The sequence below is a fragment of the Lutjanus erythropterus genome, chromosome 24, assembly GCF_056507025.1.
Source record: "Lutjanus erythropterus isolate fLutEry1 chromosome 24, fLutEry1.hap2, whole genome shotgun sequence".
In the NCBI taxonomy this organism is placed as follows: domain Eukaryota; kingdom Metazoa; phylum Chordata; class Actinopteri; order Lutjaniformes; family Lutjanidae; genus Lutjanus; species Lutjanus erythropterus.
The window spans coordinates 9,858,113-9,864,112 of record NC_139340.1 but is presented as its reverse complement, the minus strand read 5'-3'; positions in this window follow the sequence as shown (position 1 = coordinate 9,864,112).

Genomic DNA, 6,000 nt, shown 5'->3' with positions numbered 1-6,000 from the left:
TTCATCTGTTTGAAAGGTGAGGCTCCAGTCTCATCTGTTTACTTATAGTACAGGCATCATGAGGGGGAAGTATTAAAAGATGCTGAAATGTGTGATGCTATTGCCGCCCACGTTGAAAAAAAAAAAGATTTATGCATGTCCTCTTGTCTGAAGTCCACATAAAGGGCTCAGTGCTGTCCACAATCAACTAGAAACTGTGTTTTACATGAGACATGGAGTGGGATGCAACTCAGAGCAAAAGGAGATTCTCAACCATTGGATGCACAAGTGGGTCAGAATGACCTGTGAGCTCATTTTCTTGCTGTATCTTTGTAATTAAAGTTTTTATCATTTCATATTACAGGCATGCCTCAATACCAATATATCAGTCAGAAATATTTAGAAAGCATTGTAAAAGTTCTATTTTAAGTTACAGTTAAATCATTTTGTTTCAAATTGATGTTAATGAATGCCAGAGTAGTGCAAAAATATGTTCCCATGTATACAAACATACTAATATAGTTTAAATGAATATTTTTTGAAGTAAAATTGGTATTATTGTGAACCACTTCTTAGATCTCTTAGAACTTTTAATATGTTACCAAGGGAACTTTTATGAGTAAAATCATATTCCCTTAAGATTTTTTTTCTCATGAAAACCGTTTGGTTTGTTTGTGTTGCAGTTTGTGTGAGGTTGACCTACACTTTGGGGTAAAATGTCTGGACTAAAACTGGGCTGAAGTTCTTGTATTAAACAGAGAGCCGTGTTCAGCTGAAAACTGTGTTTTACTTACAACCATATGACTCAATTTGGGTTTTAAGTTGCTCCAACATTCAACCTTTTCACCAAGGGAAGCAGATGACAAATACTTTCTGATTGGAGGGAGGACCGCTGTCCTGATGTGGTTCGGGGACATTTTTTAATGCTGGAAAAATGAATTTGGCATTCAGAGCAAAAGCAGCTAATTATGCCTCACTTTAGAAAGCTGTTTTAAGAATTATTATCCTGAGGATTTCAGTTGTGGTTGATTTGCTGTTACCTGTGGTTACTGTGGTAACAGCAAGTGTGGTTAAATACTACAGATCTCAGATTTCTATTTGGCACCAAAAACTCCTTGAGCAGTTTGTTTGCCAGAAATACAACAGATGAGCAACTGTTGTATCTGTGCAATGCAGGCAAACAAACTGTTAATAAAGAGGTCAGTCAATAATTGGCTTTTTTCCATGCTATAAGCAACCTGGATCTGATTTCATGCTACACATGTCAGTTGAAATGGGAGATGTGCTCCCTGTCACCTGCTGACAAAAGATTTACTAAAATTGCACTGCAAACTTTCCAGTGTGTCCCTCATGTTCAGGTAGGCAAGCAGGCAGGCCTCTCCACTAACAATGACAACTACTACGTGAAGTGGGGTATGATTTAATAAAAATCTATTTTAGTAATGTGCTGGCGCATTTATTTCATCAGCTAATTGAAGTGGTGTCAAGAAAAGTGAAAATATCAGGTAATAGGCTGAAAACAATACGGCTAGCCATCTTATAATTCTTCTTTGAGTGATAAAGGAGGCCTGTGACATGAATATTATGCAGTAAAAGTGCACCAGATTTGATCCAAATCAATGCAGGAGAACCAGAGATTATGCCTTTTTTGTTCCGTCCATTCTTCTTCCTTGTCAAAATCTGGTGCCAACATTACCCACAATGCAGCTTGACCACTGACACTGTGTTTGAAGGATCGGATGTGTTCTGCTACTGGCGGCTAATAAAGCCCGAAGCTGCTAGCCTCAAGCAGAAATGAGGAGCAGGTTGCAGAGTTCACTTTTTTCTAACTTTTATTAAACTTGACGCAGTTCCCTCTGGAGACAATAATGATTTGTACTACTTTTTTCACATATACATGAGTACTGCAATGTGTAGAATACAGCGGAGGACAGAGGTGTTATTTTATTTATTTATTTATTTATTTTCTGACACCAATTAATAATCCATACAAACTAATCTGACTTTTCACTCCTTCTACCCCTTTGTCTTCACAGACAATGAACAGAGTGGAGTTCTTCAGTAGCATCAGATGATAAACACAATGATCACGATGAGCAACTTAAATCCCACTCAGTTCACTTGTCTTCAGTGTCCAGTGTGTATAATGCTCCAAGCAAATGTACTCTGGAATTGCTATTTTAGGCTTTACTAATACAGCATATGTCATTTCCCATCATTGTACTCTGTTATTACTGCTTTACTTTACTGCTTGAAGCAACAGTGCAAACATGATAATGCATATTTTAGCTAATAACTCTGAATGTCAAGAAAAGTTGCTGTTTTGTGTTCAAAATGTGATCATTTATCTCAAAACAAAGTCAAACCACAGTGTTTAACATGTTAGCTGTGCAGGGGTGTAGCATATGCTGAGTCAAGTTAGATGGAGAGATCAACTGCTAAAATGTTATGTTTTATTGATTGGATATTTTAGTGAGGCTTCTGATCCAAAGTTGAGGAAAAGGTTACAGTGGTTTTAAAACTCTTCCAGCACATATGAATATTTTTACATTTGTTCGACAATATTAGCCAAAAGTAGAACATTTTTGTGCTAAAATCTACTCTGTTTAAAAGACATCCATGGCACCTCTTGCTTTTTCTGTCTCTTCCCTCACACCTCTATCCCACATGCACTTTCAGAGTAATAAAAATATGAATATATCAAAAAGTCTTTTTATGACAAGACATGCCAAGTGGTGTTTGAGTCCTATCCGTTCATATTTCGTTTCCGTTTATAGGGATTTGTCTGTCTGTGATGAATAGATGTACTTTTCCCAAGATTTGAGCAGTGGTTTGCCTGTCCTTTGTCACTGGCTGCTAGAATTAACTGGAGAAAATGGCAACATTATTATTATTATTTTAAACCATACTAATATTTATACCAAACTCAATAGTCAAGGAGTTAAATAAACATGTATCTACTCATATTTGTACATGAGAACAGTAAGCAAGCTGTGTGTAAATGTTAGCATGCCTACACATCCGCTGTGTAGGAACTAAAATGCTGCTATATCAGCGTTTAGAATAACAACAGTGCCAGTTAGCCACATTTCCTCCTCTGCACAAACCATGATCAGTGGTTTTAAATGCCAAGAGAATTTTTTGAGCGGTTAATCTGTCACCACCATTGTAAACTTTTTCCAGGAACAGATGAGACTTGTTTAAGATGTGGTTGTGAGCCGGGCACCCACAGGACATGGGATTTTAATACACATGCACTGTATGTGGCATATTTATTCATGCTAACCCTTTGATGGCATCACTCAGGGTGGTCCCCAAGGACCAGTTGCAGCCTCCTCTACGCTGCTTGTTTGATGACTTATTTTCAAATGGAAAAAGACACCATGTCTCATATATGATGATTAGACAACATAATGGGACCTCAAAGTCAAACAGCTAAAACTAAAAGCTACTAAAGACTCAACCAGAAAATTTTATAAGATCTAGCAACCATTTTCTGACAAATCCCTAAGAATGTGTTAAATATTACTCTGTATGTTTTTTTAGTTCTCTTTTTCTCTTTTATTCTCCCTTGCTAATATGCATTTATGTATGGGATTCGTGAGCCGATTTATATTCTGAAACTCTGCAAAAAATAGTTGGAAGAATATGAGAATGGACTTTGTATGGCTTTTCATTTCTGTGCAACTGTTCTAAAAGATCTCACTTTCCCAGTTAAAAAAAAAAAAATCAAGGTAGGCATTTCTTTAACTTGAGCACTCGACACATTTAGGGTAAAAACATTAAAATGAAAACTCTGCTGAACATCTTTGACTGTCCCTGGAGTTTTTCATCCAGCTACAATCAGCAGAAGACCATACTGTGTCTGTATGTGCGTCCCCACTGAGGCCTGCATAAACTGGATCTGCCAGCTCGTAAAGAACAGAAATACAATTTGTCGAGCGCGTTCATTATTCTTCCACTGAACGTCAATAAAGGACTGGAGGCAAAGTCAGAAATTAAAAAATGTCCTTGATAAAGTTGCATTGTATTTTCAGTAGCTTTTACTTTACGAAGAAAGTAATTACCTCACTTACTAGTATTAAATTTAACTGTAATTTCCTGTCATGTTTTACCACTAAATTGTGGGTCCTGAAATATAATAAACAAAGTAAATGACAGTAGCTGCTGTCCTTCAGCGGCTTTTTCTTGTCTAGCAACAAAATCAGCATATTCCTTCATTATTCAGTAATATGCCCCCCAAATATACCACCACCTCCTGCCATTTAGCTACGATTTATTTGATAGAAGCAAATGTTTAGGAGTATGTTTTTGTCTGTGTACGGGAGATAAAATACTGCCAGGAGGTATTTTCTTATTAAGCTGTGAATAAGTGATGTGGATCAACACTAAGCTGAATCATTAAGACCTCTATCTAAGACCTCTAAAGCACAAAAATGTCATTCCTCCAGGCGTCCATCCATCCCTCCATCTCTTTCACCTCTATCTGTTGCCCTTCTCCTCTGCTCCCTGCTCTGCTCCCCTGCCTCCTTCTGTCTCCCCCTCATCATCGCTCATTATTGTCCTGATGGAGAGTAAACAAGGCCATCTCTTCCTCCCATCAGTCTCTCCATCCATCCTTTCTTTCCGCTTGAATAAACAAACGGATGGCTCTGCCTCCTTAAACCTGCTCACCTCTGCTTTCTAGGCCTCCCTCCTCCTGCCTCTCCCTCTCTTGTCTTCTTCTGTCTCATCTCTGGCTCTGTCATTAGTATGCAGAAGAAACAATAATATTCCTTCATGTGCCTCCCACTTTCTCCTGCTCCATCATCACTGTGTTTGCTCTGCCTTTCTCTTCTGCTCTTTGCTTCACCTTCCACTGCAAAAAAAAAAGGCTTTAATATTTAATCTAACAAGGAATCCAAAATCTATTTCTTCTGAAGCCATGAGTACAGGGCTAATAAGGCGAGTGTGTTAATACTACTAATTGTATAATGTTAATAATGTGACAACATTTCTTCATCTAAAACAAATATTCCCAGTGGACACTACTCCAAGACTGTCCATTTTTTCATGACACTGGCTAGTTATTGTTTAACAAGCTGATAATGCTAACTCATATTGTTAATAAATTATATAAATTATATAGTACATATAAGAAAAGGGATGGGTCAAAGAAAATATGTGATTTAAAACAAAAGTCTAATTTTATGACTTCAAAAACTCACATTAAAAAGCCCTTATCTCACTACTGTATCCTTAAACTGAAAGGACCATTGTTTAAGATTTAGTGGCATCGTTGCAGATTGCAACCAAGTGAATACCACTTGCCTCACCTTCCCCTTCCAAGCATACACTCTTTGTAGATAAACAGCTCATTTTAAGGGAATGACAACGCAACAATTCTTATTTCCGGGTGATTATACATTAATGAAAACATACGTAGGAGTATTATATTCCATTTCTGCCATAAATCCTTGCAAATAGGCTTTTTTTCCTTCTTCTTTTATTCAATAATTGCTTCTAATGCTAAACTATTTACTCTTCTGTTTTTGATTGTCACTTTACCATAACTGTGTTTGTTTTTCAACCCTGGGGCTTTATCTTAACTGTCTTGACATCTGTCTTTGTCTTAACATTAAGTTACCTTGACACTCTGTGTCCATAGAGTGCTGATATTGTAATGTGTACATTACCTGTCCTTAAAAAATTCAATAAACAGACTTTTTGAAAATCCCTGTAAATCTTGCAGCCTTTAACTGTAAAGAATACCCTACATCATAATCTCAACATGTTTTAGATTGTACAAACTAGGCTTGGGTGTATTTTTATGTTAAATATCTCAAAATGTGACTGTGATAGGCAAGAACAATGATAATAAAAACTAAATTGGTTATAATGAAAGTGATTTTAAGCAGGGTTACATACCTGGCAATGTAGAACAGGCTTTAAAGAAGGCTACAAAGTAGAAGGATGAGGATGTTTTCTAAATACTTCTAAATTGTACAGAGTTTGGTTGGTGGCTGGCCAAAATGCCTTTGG